The following is an 18,167-nucleotide window of genomic DNA, read 5'->3' on the forward strand; positions in this document are numbered from 1 at the left end:
CCAGTATGGAGTGTAGGTCTACTTCCAGCTCATTTGCCTCAGTCACTTTATCTTGTTTCTGGACATGTGCTGATATGGTCATCTGTTTCTGTTTTTTGGGCATATTCAGGAGTTATCTGTACCCTTAATACTTAGATGGGTGTGTGTTTTGGTATTTTTTTATGCTTTCTGATTGCCTCCAGGTAGATGTGATGAGGAGATGGGCTTCCCTTTTTACTCTTCTTCCTGGGAAATTTCAAGATGCCACTGTTGGTCATTGTGTTGTAACTCAGGATTTAATTTTCAGCCTATTTCCTTTTTGGTCTGCCTGTCCCACTCCACAATCCTCGTTCAGGCCTTTTTGCTAGTGATAAACCGTTCAGGGCTGGCTGTGGCCGTTTTGCAATGCCGTTTGGTTTTAAGTGGAAACTGTCACTTTAAATTTCAAGGAGATCTGTGCACATGCATAGTAGAACCCTCCACGGGTGGGGGTGGGGTGTCCACTGACTCAGGCACCCCCTCTAGTCACCAGAATGGAGGTATGCAGACAGCAAGAGACCAATGAACAGAGAACAGATACAAAAGAAAAGAGTGTCCACGCCTTTATCTCCATGGTTCTGTCAGGTGTCTGTGGTTGCTCTGATCCTTCCCCGCTTGGTCTCACCTAAGATGACAGCTCTGGGAGCAGCTGAATGTCTTGGATTAGAAAGAAATGGATTTCTTGATTCTGCTACAAATTCCCCTAGCTGTAAGCCTTGCAAACCTTCTAAATATTCCTTAATATGTGGTTCAGAGTTCTGGCACCATCCCCTGAGCCTGCTTGGTTCCGGTATTCTGTGTTGTTGCTGAAGGAGCTTCTCACTGCACTTCTACCTGATCCTCCATCTTGTTTGTTTTCCCTTAATGACCTTTTGCTTTCTTCCTATATGATGTTCTTGATGTCATCCCACAACTCTTCTGGTCTTCAGTCTTTGGTGTTTAATGTATCAAATCTGTTCTTCATATGATATCTAAATTCAGGTGGGATATAGTCAAGGTCATATTTTGGTTCTCGTGGACTTGTTTTCATTTTCTTCAGCTTCAGTTTGAATCTGTATAGGAGCAATTCATGGTCTGTTCCCCAATCTGCCCCTGGCCATGTTTTGACTGATGATATTGGTCATATATAGTTGATTGTTTAAGTGACACAATACTCATGAGTCACACTGTGTATTTATAAGTCTGAAGAGTGACTTCCAGGAGTGGCTTCAGTGCCAAATTCAAAGTGTATTTTAGGGCAATAGGCTCTCAGGGGTTCCTCTAGTCTCTATCTTTAGGGAAGCAGACAGCAACATCTTTCTCCTAATAGAGCAGCTGGTGGGTTTAAACCACCAACCTTTCAGTTCACAGCTGAGGTGCTTGATAACTGCACTATCAGGACTCCCAGTTGGTTGCTACAAATTCAGAGTGCCAGGAGAGAGTGAAGATGGAGAAAAGATCTCTACCCTTAAAACTTTGTAGTTGAGGCAGGGTGCTGTGTCTCACCAATAGCTCACACTTTGGGAGATTCTCCTCAAATAGGAAGGGTCTGAGTGGTGGACAATAAACAAGAAAAGGAACAAGGCAGGAACATTCCTGGACACACTCCTCAGTGAATGCCTAGTTGTGATATCCTATGAGAGCCTCAGACTATAAACTTTCCTATCTGTAGTAGTTCCCTCCCTGCTTTCTGTAAACCTGGTATTGTGTATGTGATACATGGCTGCTGCCATCAGTCACAGTTGTGGGAGGAGATCCCATTGTTCTCTGTGCCTTATAAAAGGTCATCACGTGGAAATGGAAATTTGGAAGCACATCACGGGATCTATGTTTGTCCTTGACTTGTGTGTACTCTTAGTTAAGATTTAATAAAGAGTCTGTATTATATATATATATATATATATATATAATTTTTTTTTAATGAACAAGCAAAGCAATATTCTATGTAACCTTTACCATAGTGTTTTTCAAATTATAGATGATGGCACATTATTGAGTTGTGAGATTAATTTCATGGGTGTTCAATTACCTTTAAAACATTTTTAACCATTTTATTGAAGTATAATAGACAATTGAAAGTCTATTTTTAAAGTACAGTTTGATAAGTTTTGACACAAGTACACACCTGTGAAAGCATCAGCACAATTAAAATAATGAAAACGACCATCACCCTCAAAAGTTTCCTCTAGCCCGTTGTTGTTGTTGTTAAGTGTTGTTGAGTCAGTTCCAACCCATAGCGACCCTTTATAGGGTTTCTGATGAGCTTGAACCACTAACCTTGCAGTTCAAACTGACTTTGCAGTCCAGCACATTAACCCACAGTGCCACACCAGGACTCCTTAGCAATCCCTTACTTCTGTCCCACTCCACTCCCTTATCTAACCATGTCCCCAGACAAACACTGATCTGCTTTCTGCCACTATAAATTAACCATATTTCCTAGATTTTATAGAAATAAAATCATATGCTATGAACTCTTTTTGTAATCGTTTTTACTCAGCATAATTATTTTTTTATTCATACATACTGTTGTGTATATCTTGTAGTTCATTCTTTTTTATTGATGACTTGTATTCATTGCATGGATGCACTGCAATTTGCCCATCCATACACCTGTTGTTATTTTCAGCTTTTGTTGTTGTTGTTGTCTTAGGTGTCTTTGAGTCATTACCAGCTCATAGTGAACTTATGCACAACAGAAGGAAACACTGCCTGGCCCTGTGCCAACCTCACAATCGTTACTACGCTTGAGTCCATTGCTGCTGCCAGTGTGTCAATCCATCTCATTGGGGGGTGGTCTTCCTCTTTTTTGTTGATCCTCCATTTTACTAAGCATGATGTCTTTCTCTAGGAACTGGTCGCTCCTGATAATATGTTTGAAGTATGGATATCCTGGCTTCTAAAGAGCACACTGGCTACACTTCTTCCAACACAGATTGGTTTGTTCTTCTCGGAGTCTATGGTACTTTTAATATTCTCCTCCAACACCATAACTCAAATGCACCAATTCTTCTATGGTCTTCCTTATTCACTGTCCAACTTTTGCATGCATATGAGGTTGCTGAAAATACCATGGCTTGTGTCAGGTGCACCTTAGTCCTCAAACTGACATCTTTGCTCTTGAACACTTTAAAGAGATCTTGTGCAGCAGATTTGCCTAATGCAATACATCATTTGATTTCTTGACTGCTGCTTCCATGAGTGTTGATAGTGGATCCAAGAAAATGATGTCTTTTCAACCTCAGTCTTTTCTCCACTTATCACGATGTTGGAGTCCTGGTATGGTGCTGTGGGTTAATGCGCTGGACTGCAAAGTCGATTTGAACTGCAACTTTGGTGGTTCAAGCTTACCAGCCGCTCCTTGGAAACCCTATACGGGGTCGCTATGGGTTGGAACCTGACTCAATCGGTGGTATTGAACAACAACAATAACAATCATGCTGTTGTTTATTGGTCCAGTTGTGAGGATTTTTGTTTTGTTTACATTGAAGTGCAACCCATACATACTGATCTTCTTCAATTAGGATTTTAAGTCCTCTTTGCTTTCAGAAAACAAGGTTGTATCATCTGCATATCACAGGTTGTTAATGAGTCTTCCTTCAACCCTTGATGCCATGTTTTTCTTCATATTATCCAGCTTCTCGAATTGTTTGCTCAGCATATAGATTGAATAACTATGGTAAAAGAATACAACCCTGACACACACCTTTCCTAAATTTACATCATTCAGTGTTCCCTTGTTCTGTTCAAACAATTGCCTCTTGTTCTATGCGCACAATTCCTCATGAGCACAATTATCTGAAATACTCATTCTCTGCAATATTGTCCATAGCTTGTTATGATCCAGAGAATTGAAAGCCTTTGAGTAGTCAATAAAACACAAGTAAACATCTTTCTGGTGTTCCCTGCTTTCAGCCAAGATCCAACTGATGTCAGCAATGATATCCCACGTTTTAAGCCCTCTTCGGAATCTGGCTTGAACCTCTGGCAGTTCCGTGTCGATGTACAGTTGCAGTCATTTTTGAATTATCATTAGCACTTAGCAACAACAACCAGGTTATTTTTCTTCTTAAGTAAGCTTTATAGATGATAGCTTTCAAAGAATTTATTTCATTTAAAGCATCGACATTTTGGGCATAAAGTTTTCACAATGTTCTTTTATTTTCTTTTTAATATCTGGAGACTCTTCAGTGATGTCACCCATCTCATTTATTAGTAATTTGTCTTCTCCCTTTTCTTCCAGATCAGTCTGACTAGTGATTTATCTTTTTTGTTTGCTTTGATACTTGTAAAACAAAACAAAAAACAGCTTTTGTGTTTCCATTAATTTTCTATATTCTTTTTTGGTTTTCTGTTTCAGTCTTCATTTCTTCAGTCTTCAGTATTTCATTTCTTCTGCTTCTTCAGTTTCTAAGGGAGGAAGCTGAGATCATTCATTTGATACTTATCTTCCTTTCTAACATAGGTGTTTAGTGCTATGAGTTTCTCCCTAATTACTGCTACATTTGTACATCCAGCTATATATTTATTGACACTATGAGTTCATATCAACACCTCCAATCCAATCCAATCCAATCCCACCAGGGATTCTTCTGTACAGATGTTCTCTCCAATTCACACATAATGTGGATGAATCGCAGACATATCAAGCAAATTGTTGTTGTTGTGTGCCACTGAGTTGGTTCCTACTCATAGCAACCCTGTATAGGGTTTCTGAGGAGCAGCTGGTGAGTGTAACCCACGACCTCACAGTTCAAACCAACGTTGAGTCCTAAGGCACCACACCAGGACTACAAACCATTTGATTTCATTTAAATAGAAGTCAAGAATACACAATAGTAATCAATGGTAGTAGAAGTCAGAATAAGATTACTTATGAGTTAGGGGACGTTTTGGCTAGAAAGGGGCATAAAGGATGATGGAGAAGTTCAATATTTTATCTGTGTAGTGATTCGATGAGTATGTTGTTGTTGTTAAGTGCTATTGAGTTAGTTAAGACTCATAGCGGCCCTGCACAGGCTTTCTGAGGAGCAGCTGGTGGGTTTGAACCACTGTTCTTGTGATTCTAACTGACTTTGTGGTCTAGTGTTTATACTACAATGCCATACCATATACATAGATAAAATGCATGTAGGCATTCACTTATTATTAGAACATTTGATGTACTTTAATGTAAACACATCAGGCATCATAAAACAAAAATTTCCCCCCAAGGCAATCAGTATGTTTTCTTTGGAAACATTTAGTAATTATAGAAGATGGTCACATTTTATTTAAGGGAGTTTTTCTGAAGATTTTGTAACTATTAAATTAATAGTTTTAAGAACGTTTAGTAGCAATTTGTGTTTAACAGAGTAGAAATCATGTAGTGATAGTTAAGGTAAGTTTAAAATTCCCTCTGCCCAACATTTAAAAATGATGTCATCTTTGGCAATTTTTAATTGGGGGATTGCATTGCATTAAATTTTGCCTGTGAGGTGAAACTTCATTGAAACTTTAGTATTTCACCATCTCAAATTTGTATAATTCAATTCAAAAATGGGAAAAAGATTTGAACAGACATTTCTCCAAATAATATATACAATGGGACAATAGCCAAAGAAAACTGCCATCGAGTTGAATTCTGACTCATAGGGACCCTACAGGGCAGCATAGAACTGTCCTATTGAATTTTCAAGGCCGTAACTCTTTATCAAAGCAAATTACCACAGCTGTCCTGCATAGAAGCCGGTGGTTTCAAACCACAGACCTTTGGGTTAGCATGTAATTACGTAACCATTGCACCACCAGGGCTCCTCAATTAGACTAGAAGTCCATGCCAATATGTCCAACACCATTCTTCACTGTTGTTGGTAAGTACCATTGCAACTGACTCATAGAAGCCCTATATAGGGTTTATGAGGAGCAGCTGGTGGGGTTGAACTTCCAATTTTGTGTTTGGCAGTCCAGTGCTTATCCTACAGCACCACACCAGCAACAAATCATTGTTGTCATTAAGTGCCATCAAGTTGGTTCTGACTCATAGTGACCCCGTATAGAGTTTCTGAGGAGCAACTGGTGTGTTTGAACTGCCAACGTTGTTGTTCTCAGTCCAGTGCTGATCCTTCAGCAACACACAGGTTATTCTCTAGGGAAATGCAAAGCCAAACCACAATGAGATACATTACACCCATTACCAGTTACCAGCTGCTATCAAGTCAGTTCCAACTCATGATTACTCCATGTATGTCAGAGTAAAATTCTACAGGATTATCAATGACTAATTTTTCAGAAGTAGATTGCCAGACCTTTCTCCTGAGGCAGCGCTGGGTGGACTTGAACCTCTAACCTTTCACACTCATTAACATGGCTATAAGAAAAAAGATGGATGATAATAAGTATAGGCGAGGATGCGGAAAATTAGAACGCTCATATACTGTTGTTAGAAATGTAAAATGGTGCAACTCCTTGGAAAAATGGTTTGACAGTTCCTCAAAAGTTAAACACAGAGATACTATATAATGTACAAATTTCACTCCTGGGTGTATACCCTAAAGAATTGAAAATACATTTCCACACAAAAACTTGTACATGAGCAGTCATAGCAGCATTATTCATAGCAGAAAAAAGTGGAAACAACCCACTGTTCATGAACAGATGAATAAGCAAACAAAATGAACTATAACTATATAATTGCTCAGGTATAAAGAAAAAATGCCCCCACAAGTCTCTCAATTTGTTGTAATGTGATGGCTTGTATGTTGATTTGATGATGGAAGCTATGTCACTGGTGTTTCAAATACCAGAAGGGTCACATATGGTAGACAAGTTTCACCAGAACTTCCAGACTAGGAAGAATAAATAGGCGGTCTATTTCTGAGCTATCAGCCAAAGAAATTTTTAAGAATAGCAGTGAAATATTGTTAGATGTAGTGCCAGAGGATGAGCTCCTCAGACTGGAATACATTCAGTATATGACTGAGGAAGAGCTGCCTGCTCAAAGTAGAGTAGACCTTAATGATTCAGATGGAGCAAAGCTTTTGAGAGCCTTCATCTGCTGATGAGGCAAAGCTCAAAATGAGAAGAAACAGTTGTAAACATCCATTAATAACCAAAATGTGAAATGTACTATGTGGGAATTGAGGAAAAATTAGAAGTTGTCAAAAATGAAATGGAATGCATAAAGATTGATATCCTAGGCATTGTTGTTGTTAAATGCTGTTGAGTCAGTTCTGACTAATAGGACCCTGTATAGGGTTTCTGAAGGTTAGTGAGTTTGAACTGCCAAGCTTGCTGTTCAAACTAACCTTTCGGTCCAGTGTTTATCCTACAGCACCACACCAGGACTCCATCCTAGGCATTAGTGAGATAAAATGAACAGATACTGGCCATGTTGAATAGTACAAACATATGGTTTACTGTTCCAGGAATGACAAAATGAAGAGGAATGGTGTTGTATTCACTGTCCAAAAGAACATTTCAAGGTCTTTCTTGAAGTGCATACAACACTGTCTGTGATGGAATAATATTTATATGTCTACAAGAAAGACTAGTTTAAACAACTATGATTCAAATTTATGCATCAACCACCAAAGCCAATGATGAAGAAATTGAAGAATTCTACCAACTTCTTCAATCTGAAACTGATTAAACATGCAATCAATATGCACTGACAATTACTGGTGACTGGAATGTGAAACTTGGAAACAAAGTAGGGATATACTGCATTGGAGATAGCAATGAGACCCATGATCGTATGACACAATTTTCCAAGACCAGCAACGTATTCATTGCAAATACATTTTTTTAAATAATATGTGGATTATTATTATTACATATTAATAATATGTGAATCGCACCATACGTGGACCACAATAATCAAATCTGTGCAAAGAGACAATGGAGAAGCTCAATGTTATCAGTCAAAACAAGGCCAGTAGTCAATTGCAGAACAGACCATCAGCTGCTCATATGCTGAATGAGGTTGAGGTTACAAGTAAAGAAAATTAAAACAAGACCACTAAAGCCAAAAAAACGACCTTGAGTATGTCCTACCTGAATTTAGAGACTGCTTCCTGGGAGGATGACAATAAGTCATACTTTGGACTTATTCCCTAGAAATGGACATCGTGCTTGGTAAAGTAGAGGGTCAGAGAAAAGCAGGAAGACTACCAAGGAGATGGATTGATATAGAGGCTGCAAATTGGCTCAAACGTAGAAACAATGGTGAGGATGGTGCAGGACCAGCTAGTGCTTCATTCTGTTGTGCTGGTCACTATGAGTAGAAGCAGACTCAATAGCACCTAACAACAACAATAAAGAGAAAAGCAGTTTTTATACAAGTTGCAACATAGAATGAAAAAAAAATCCACAAAAAACTACATATTATATGACTCCATTTATATGAAATGTCCAGACAGGTAAATCTATAGCAACAGAAAGTAGGTTAGTGGTTACGAGAGGCTAGGGAAAGGGGCTATCATTCAACTTTCAGTTGGTCATATTGTGGTGGTTTGCATGTTGCTGTGATGCTGGAAACTATGCCACCCATATTTCAAATACCAGCAAGATCACTCATGGAGGACAGGTTTAAGCAGAGCATGCAGACAAAGACAGACTAAGAAGAAGGAAAGAAGAACTCCTTCTGAATGGTTAGCCACTGAAAACCTTGTGAATAATGTTGTCAAATAAAGTACCGGAAGATGAAAACATTATGAATAGCTGCAGAACATTGTCAGATATAGCGTGAGAAGATGAGCCTCTCAGGTTGGAAGGCACTCAGTATATGACTGAGGAAGAACTGCCTCCTCAAAATTGACCATAATGACATGAATAGAGAAAAGCTTTCAGGACTCTCATCTGCTGATGACACACAAGTGGAAAGGAGAAGAAACAGTTGCAAACATCCATTGATAATTGGCAGGTGAAATGTACGAAGTATGAATCTAGGAAAACTGGAAGTTGTCAAAGTTGAAATGGAATGCATAACGATTAATATCTTAGGCATTATTGAGCTGAAATGGACTGCTATTGGCTATTTTTTTATAAAACAATCGTATGGTTTAATAGACTAGGAATGACAAATTGAAGAGGAATGTACCACGTTCATCATCAAAAAGAACATTTCAATATTTATCTTGAAGTACAAAACTGTCTATGATAGGGTAGTATCCATACCCTACAAGGAAGACCAATTAATACCACTACTATTCAAATTTATGCACCGAGCTTCTTCCTGGTGTGGCACTGTAGGATAAGCACTGGACTGCTAACCCCAAGGTTGGTGGCTCAAACCCACTGACCCTCCTCAGAAACCCTATATAGGGTTATGAGTCAGAACCGACTCAATGGACAGCACTTAAAAACAACAAACCAACTTCTTCAGTCTGAAACGGAGCAAACATACAATCAAGATGCATTGAAAACTACTAGTGATTGGAATGCAAAAGTTGGAAACAAAAAGGAAGGATCAATATTTGGAAAATATAGACTTGGAGATAGAATTGATCCTGGAGATCACTTGATAGAATTTTGAAAGACCAACAATGTATTTGATTGCAAATACCGTTTTTAAACAATTTTAAAAAGGTGACTATACACATGGACTTCACCAGATGGAATACACAGGAATCAAACTGACTGCATCTGTGGGAAGTGACAGCGGAGAAGCTCAATACAATTAGACAAAACAAGGCCAGAGGCAGGCTGTTCAGGCTGAAGCTGAAGCAAAGTTTTAAAAGTATACAAGAGCCAACATTTGACCTTGAATGTATTCCACCTGAATTTTGAGGCCATCTCAAGAACATATTTTATGAATTAGACAATGACTGAAGATCGTAAGAGTTGTGGGATGACTTCAAGAACACCATACAAGAAGAAAGTAAAAGGGTATTATAAGTTAGGATAGAAAGAAAACACCAAAATGGATGTCAGAAGACACTCTAAAACTTACTCTTGAGCATAGAGAAGCTGAAGAAAGTGGCAGAAATGCTAAATAGAAAATTTCCGAGGGTAGCTCAAGAAGACAAAGTCAAGCATTGTAATGAAATGTGCAAAGACAAAGAGTTAGAAAACCAAAAGTGAGTAACATGCTTAGCATGTCTCAAGCTGAAAGAACTGAAGACAACAAATCAATCCTCGATTTACAATATTGAAGGATTCTATGGGGAAAATATTGAATGATGCAAAATGCATCAAAAGAAGATGGCTAGAATACACGGAGTCATTGTACCAAAAACAATGAGTTGATGTTCAACCATTTCAAGAGGTAGCATATAACCAAGAACCAATGGTATTGAAGGAAGAAGTTCAAGCTATACTGAAGGCGTTGGCAAAAAACAAGACTTCAGGAATTAGCGAAATACAAATTGATATCTTTCAACAAACTGATGAAATACTGGAGGCACTAACTCATCTATGCCTAGAAATTTGGAAGACAGCTAACTGGGCAACCAATGGGAAGATACCCATATTTGTGTCCATTCCAAAGAGAGGTGACCGAATGAAATGAGGAAGTCATTGAACAATATCATTAATATCACATGCAATTAAAATTTTGTTGAAGATAATTAAAAAGCAGTTGCAACAGTACACCAATAGGGAACTGCCAGGCAAGCAAGCCAGATTCAGCAGAGAATGTGAAACTAGGGATATAATTGCTGATGTCAGATGGATCTTCGCTGAAATCAGAGAACATCAGAAAGATGCTTATTTGTGCTTTGATTATGCAAAGACTTTGGGCTGTGTGAATCATGACAAAGTATGGATAGCATTGCAAAGAACGGGTATTCCATAATACTTAATTGCGCTCATGAGGAACCTGTGCATAGACCAAGATGCAATCATTCAAACAGCAAGAGTATATGAATGGTTTAAAATCAGGTATGCACAAGGGTTATAGTCTTTCACCATACTTATTCAGTCTGTATGCTGAGCAAATAATCCGAAAAACTAGATTATATGAAGAAGACCATGGCATCAGGATTGAAGCAAGAATCATTAACAACCTGCAATATGCAGATGATATAACAACCTTGCTTGCTGGACGTGAAGAGGACTTCAGATATTTAATGATGAAGATCAAAGACTGTACCTCAACGTAAAGAAAACAAAAATCCTCACAACTGGACCAAAAGAGTACATCATAATAAAGGAGAAAAGTTTGGAGCTGTAAAAGACATCATTTTGCTTGGGTCCACAATCAATATTCATGAAAGCAACAATCAAGAAATCAAATGATGTATTGCATTAGGCAAATCTGCTGCACAAGACCTCTTTAAAGTGTTTAATGAGCAAAGATATCAGTTTGAGGACTAAGGTGCACCTGACCCAACCCATGACATTTTGAATCACCTCACATGCAAGTGAAAATTAGACAATGAAAAAGGAAGACCAGAGAAGAACCAATGTGTTTTAATTATAGGGTTGGAGAAGTACAGTATTATGGACTGCCAGAAGAACAAACATATCTGTATTGGGAAAAATACAGTCAGAATGCTCATTAAAAGTGAGGATGGTAAAACTTGACCTATACTCATGGAGGTGTGGTGGTGGTGTATCATGGAGTCAGTTCCGACTGATAGCGACCCTACATAGGGTTTCTGAGGGTGAAAATCTTTATGGGAGTAGAAAGCCTCATCTTTCTCACACAGAACCACTGGTAGTTTCAAACTGCTGACCATGAGGTTAGCAGCCCAACTCGTAACCAATACACTACCAGAGCTCCTTACTCATGGAAGTAGTAACTCTAAATACCAACAGAGAGGGAAGGAGTGTTCACATCAAGTAGCATTGCTATCCCCTCTGTACACAGGGTAGATAGGGGCTGGCAACTTAAACATTGGCTACCTAAAATGAGGGGGTGATAAAGGCACAAAGTGACTGGCTTACAAGGTTTCAAGGGGAAGTTTAGTTTAATTGTGTATTGTGTGCGTGTGTTGTGGGGGGAAGAGTCCCCACTGAATAGTCTTCATCTTGTCTAAATGGGTCTGGTTAAAAGAGATGGGGATAAGATTTGTATAGTTCAATAGTGAGTAATTATTATCATGACTAATTGCAACTGTCACAATTGTAAAGGTAGAACTTTTGTAACAAAAATAGGGGAGTGGTTAATTTTACAGTTCAGAAACAGAGGACCCTAGGACCATCAAGGGAGAAGAGCACAAGCAGAATGCAGGACTTTATCCAGAGAAGCAGCAACACCAGAGATGGAGGCAGAGATGAGGACATGGAGGTGGGGAGCAGCTGAGGACTGTAGATTCATGGAAAGAGAGAGACTGAGAGCTGGCGGCCAGGAGGCAGGCTTGCAGAATGTGCCCTTTGGTGGTGTAAATTATTATATATGCCTTAGTGTTTTGTTTTGCTTTTTAAAAAATAGCTAAAGTGAATAGAGAGAAATACTGTTAACTGATGGTACATGGAGGGGATTATAATCATTGTACTGAAACAAGGTATATGATTTGTTGAATGTAAAACTGATGATCTGCCCTGCAAATTTTCACTCAATCCACAATAAAAACCTTAAAAAAAACAACAACAACAGCAACAAAAAAGCGAGGCTGGTAAGATTTTGTTTCTTGTGCTCTTGTCAAGAGGGACCGGACCAATCCCTGGAGAAGGATATCATGCTTGGTAAAATGGAGAGTCAGTGGAAAAGAGGAAGATCCCCCAATGAGATCAATAAGATGAATTGATACAGTGTCAGCAACAATGGGCTGAAACATTACAACAATTGAGAGAATGACCTGAACCTGGCAGTGTTTCTTTCTGTTGTGTATAGGGTCACTATAAGTCGGAACCAACTTTATTGTGTCTAACAACAACAACAACAACAGGGGGAGGGGGAAATGGGAAATTACTGCTAATGGCTATGAGATTTTATTCTGGAATGATAAAAATGTTCTTCAATTAGAAAATGGTAAAGGTGGTACAACTTTGCAATATACACTTTCAAAGGTTGAATTTTATGGTATGGGAATTATATCTTGTGGTAGTTAAGGTTTTTTGGTAAACTTGACTGGGCCAGGATTCTCAGTCATTTGGCAGCTGAAATGTTGTTGTTGTTGTTGTTAGGTACCATCGAATCGGTACCGATTCATAGTGACCTTATGCACAGCAGAAGGAAACACTGCCCAATCCTGGGCCGACCTCACTACTGTTGCCACACTTGAATCCATTGATGCTGCCAGTTGGGCAATCTATCTCATTGGGGGTCTTCTTCTTTTTCTCTGACCCTCCACCTTACCAAACATGATATCCTTCTTCAGTGACTGGTAGTTATGCCCATAATGAGATCTAGTATAATGTAATTAACTCTATGATGAGGTCTGCTATGAGCAGTCAATCAATTGAAAGGAGTGTGGCCCACTGAGACATTCAGGCAAAGCTTGCTATCTCTCTGTTTGATCTGTATCTTGCATCTGGCTTATCCTCTGACCTCTAGTTCTTTGAAATTGAGCCAGAGACCTCCTCTATTACCTGCCTGCCTGCCTGCTGGATCTGCCTTCTAGACCCACCTACCTGCCTTCTGTCTGACCTGCCGATCGTGGTTCATCTGAACTGGACTTGGGACTCTCCCACCTCTAAAACCATGTGAGCCATTTCCTTGATATAAACTTCTCTTTATATATACATATATAAGTCCCGCTGGTTTTGATTCTCTAGAGAACCCAGCCTAAGACATGTCTCAATTTATAAAACAGAATGTATGATTCAAATTTGAATGAAACCAACTGTTAGAATCTATAGGAATATATTCATTCCCTTTAGATAAAGGGGATCATATTGTACACATTCTCTTCATCTTCCTTTTTTCATGAAAAAGATACATTCCTGAGATTTTCATCAGCACATAAGATTTATTTCATATTTTCAGCAATGACATTGGTAATCCATTACACATCTCTATGCTACTTTATATTATCAATTTTCTATGAATAAAATTGTTCATTGTTTCTCCTTGTCTGTTTTGAGTGTATATGTGTGTGTATTGCAACAAATACAAAGGGATTATTGAATACTCTGAACAAAAATGGTAAGAAACATGAAATGTTTATATCTCCAAGTATTGTTTTGAATTTGTTCAGGCAAATTTCCTTTCCTTCCCTTAAATGTTGCTGTGTGGACAAAATCTCTGATATTCTAGCACCTTTTATATCATACCAGGTTCAGTTAAGACTCTTCTCCACAGCACTTTCAGTGTTTGATTATTCAGAAATAGATTGTCTGCCCTTTCTCCCAAAACATCTCTGGATGGACTTGAACCTCTAACCTTTTGGTTAGCAGCCATGCACTTTAGCCATTTGTACCACCCAGAGTCCTGGAATCTTGATGTGACAACATAGGGTAAACACTAAACTTTGAGGTCAGCAATTCAAACCCCGCAGCCGCTGCTCAGACCAGGGTGGATACAAGTGGGAACTGATTCAATGACGCTTAATAACAACGACATCAGGGACTCTTTATACCCACTAACCAAAACCTGTTTACAACTCATAGCTACCCCATAGGACAGAGTAGAACTGCCCCATAGGGTTTGCAAACAGATGGCCACATCTTTCTCTTGCAGAAGTTCCAGTGGGTTCAAACTGCCAACCTTTCAGTTAGCAGGCAAGTGCTTAACCACTGCACCACCAGGACTCCTTTCATATCCACTAACATGGCTATGGAGTCCTGGTGTGGCACTGTAGGATAAGTACTGAACTGATAACCACATGGTCAGAGATTCAAACCCACTAGTTGGTCCTCAGAAACCCTATATAGGGGTCACTATAAGTCGGAACCGACTCGAAAGTACTCAACAACAAGTATGGCTATAATAAAAAAAAGATGGACAATAATTAGTATAGGTGATGATGCCAAACTGTTTTCTAAAGCAGTCTTATCCTACTTAAAATCTTCAATCTGATATTCAGTTGGGGGTTTTTCCCAGACCCCTCAGCTCAGGCCTACTCTGTGGCCAGAGGAACCTGAGCTCTGCCATCAGTAACATCCTTCTTCCCAGCTCACGCTAAAATTTCTGGTTTCTCCAGAGTGGGGCGGGAGGTGTTATGCTGAGATGAGAGGAAACAGATGGTGGTGGTGTGCCGTGGAGTTGGTTCTGACTCATAGTGACCTTGTATAGGGTTTCCAAGGCTGTAAATCTTTATGGGAGCAGAAAACCTCATCTTTCTCCCACAGAACAGCTGGTAGTTTCAAACTGCTGACCTTGCTGTTCGCAGCCCAGCTGGTAATCCACCATGCTACCAGGGGTCCTTAGAGGAAAGGTGTAAGAGGATTGATTGTAACTAGGGCAGACTTGGCTATCTGTGTGGTAGGCATCTAAATGCCTTTCATAATCATGATAGTCTCCTGCTGGCTTCTTTCAGATCCTTACCTTGGCTCCTGTCCCTGGTGATTTTTATTTTTTCCAATTAGTTTTTTGGTTTTTTTTTTTTTTTTTTTTTTGAAGACTATAATAGGAAATATTAGAGTGGTTGCAGTATGTCAAAGTCGTGCTTCATGAAAAAGTTGTGCTAGCTATATAGGCATGAAGGAGCTTGGGTAGCACTTGGCTGCTAACTAAAAATGGTCAGTGGTTCCAACCTACCCAATAGCTCCGCAGGAGAAAGACCTGGCACTCTGCTCCCATAAAGATTGTTGTTGTTGTTAAGTGCCTTAAGTAAAGATTATAGCATAGAAAACCCACATGAAGTTGTTATGCTTGTCACATGGTATCGCTAGGTCAAAATGGACTCAATAGCTCCTAACAATAACAACAACATGTGTGATTGTGTGTGAGTGTCTGTGAGGGTTACAGTGGAAAATGCTATTTTTCTGAGTGGTGATCCAAGAAGTTGGGAAATCACTCTTCGGAAAAGTTAATGTGATGTGGTCAGAACAGTGATGTCACTAGTGTTCGTGTCACCCACTGTGTTAGCACATGATGTCTCACACACACACAGAAACACACACACACACAGACCTCCTCTAGTACCAGAACATACAGAATCTTAATTAATATTTATCATTAATTTTAATCATAGAGTCATTGTCATTGTCGTGAAGTGCCATTGAGTTGGTTCTGACCCACAGCGACCCTGTATAGGGTTTCTGAGGAGCAGCTGGTGAGCTTGAACCGCTGACCTTACAGTTCAAACAGCTTTGCTGTCTGGCTCATTAACCCACAGAGCCACACCAGGACTCCGATCATAGACTAATATGGGATAAATGGAGCTCTTGGGAAACCCTATACAGACTCATCGACACTTAACAACAACAACAATAAGTGATAAATTACAGTTGTAAATTGCTTACATATAATATTTCTTAGATAAGTGAATACTAACTGCAATATTGCTTAGTAATCTTTCTATACTGTATCACATTATTAATAACAACAGTAACAACTTTTACATGTTAATAACAACAGTAATAACTTTTAAATTTTTTCTCCTCCTTTTACTATAATTACTACTTTACTCTCAAAAAAAGTTTTTGGTATAGGTTAACAAATACTACTTACCACACTATTATAGATAAAACATTTGACAAAATCAGAGACTATAAAAAAAACACTGACTACAAAGGAAACAATAGTATATGCTTATGGTTCTTGTAGATGAAACTCTTTTTCAAAGTGTCACTGTAATTGGGTAGTAATGACAGCTCTGACAGGAGCACATTAGAAGATTCAAAAAGTAAATTAACATTGTTTTAGCCTTCTAGATATATTGATACATTTAAGCGTGTTGTTGTACTTAAGTGCCATCAAGTTGGTTCCTACTCATAGCGACCTTGTATAGGGTTTCTGAGGAGCAACCTTGAGGTCAAGTACTTCTCCTGCAGCACCACACCAGGATTCGACATGTAAGGTAGGTTTATAATAAATGCTTTTGTTATTATAACTAATTACAAGACTCTCTTTTTTCATTAAAAAATATAAGTTTCTGCTGAAACACTGCACAAAAATTTTATAGATAGTCATTTTGGCATCATCCCTTCGGTGTCATCTGGTGGGGTTCATATCCCCCGTATTCCCTCCTAGTGACCGCTGCACACCCTTAGTGCCAACACTTGGTGGGAAGAGACTGGGATGGAATTTAAAGCTACAGGATGGTTGAGATCACTCAAGCCAAGGGGGCAGATAGACAAATGAAAACATCAAAGATCTGAATTCTGGGGCACTCCAATGTTTAGAGGTCAGGAATGAAAGGCGAAATCAACAAAGGACCCTGATTAGGAGCAGTCTTTTACTAAACAGTTAGTAAGAGAAAGCTGTTCTAGAAGACATGAGGAAAAAGTGTTCCAGGAAGGAGGGAGTTCAACTGTTCAGAGTGCCGTTGAAATGTCAAGAAAGATGAAGACTGAGAATTGGTCGTTTGATTTGACATCATGAAGGAGCTATTTTGATGGAGTAATGGAGTGTTGGAGACAAAAGCCTGTTTGGGGATGATTCAGGAGAGAAAAGGGGAGGAAATGGAAACTGCATATAGACAGATATTTCCAGGAGTTTTGATGCAATAAGGAGAAGAGAAATAGGAAAGAAGCTGGAGGGGGATGTGAGACAAAATGGATGGCTTTATTGAAAACCTTATAATCCTAGAAGAAATAGTCATTACTGCAGTTTGTGGAGAGAAAGAAGTTATCGATGCAAGAAAGAGGTGGAAATTGCTGGAGCGATGGTTTTGAGTGGGTGAGAGAAGACGGGATTAAGGGCATAAAGGAAGCTGGTAAGTGAAGGAATCAGAATTTGAACCAGATCTCTTACTTTAAGGCTTCTTACTGTCGAGCACCTAGCTGCCACCATACTGCCCAGACAATGCCCATTAGGCTTCTCTAGTCACTTGGCACTGCACTTCCCATCATATTCCCAAGCAACTGCTTTGCTTGGGATTCAGGCCACCATTTATTTCTACATTGCATTTGAGAGGGGAAAAGTTAAAGCTATGACACATGAGTTTAGCTCATCTTCTGATTTACTAAAAGTCCTCTCTTCCCCTTTCTGATTTCACTTGAGAAGATTTCATATAAAGAAGAAAGGGGACTCTAAAAGAGAGGTCAGTGACTACTTTGTCTTATTTGTAATCCCCACCTAATGGGCAGAGAGTATCATTTCTCTCCCTTCCATTTTTCCTCTTCCATTCTCTACAGACCTCTAATGTTACTCTTGCTGGTTGTTATAGCAATCTTAGAAGAAATAGTCATTTTTGCAG

The sequence above is a fragment of the Chrysochloris asiatica genome, unplaced genomic scaffold (genome assembly GCF_000296735.1).
Source record: "Chrysochloris asiatica unplaced genomic scaffold, ChrAsi1.0 scaffold00231, whole genome shotgun sequence".
Classification (NCBI taxonomy): domain Eukaryota; kingdom Metazoa; phylum Chordata; class Mammalia; order Afrosoricida; family Chrysochloridae; genus Chrysochloris; species Chrysochloris asiatica.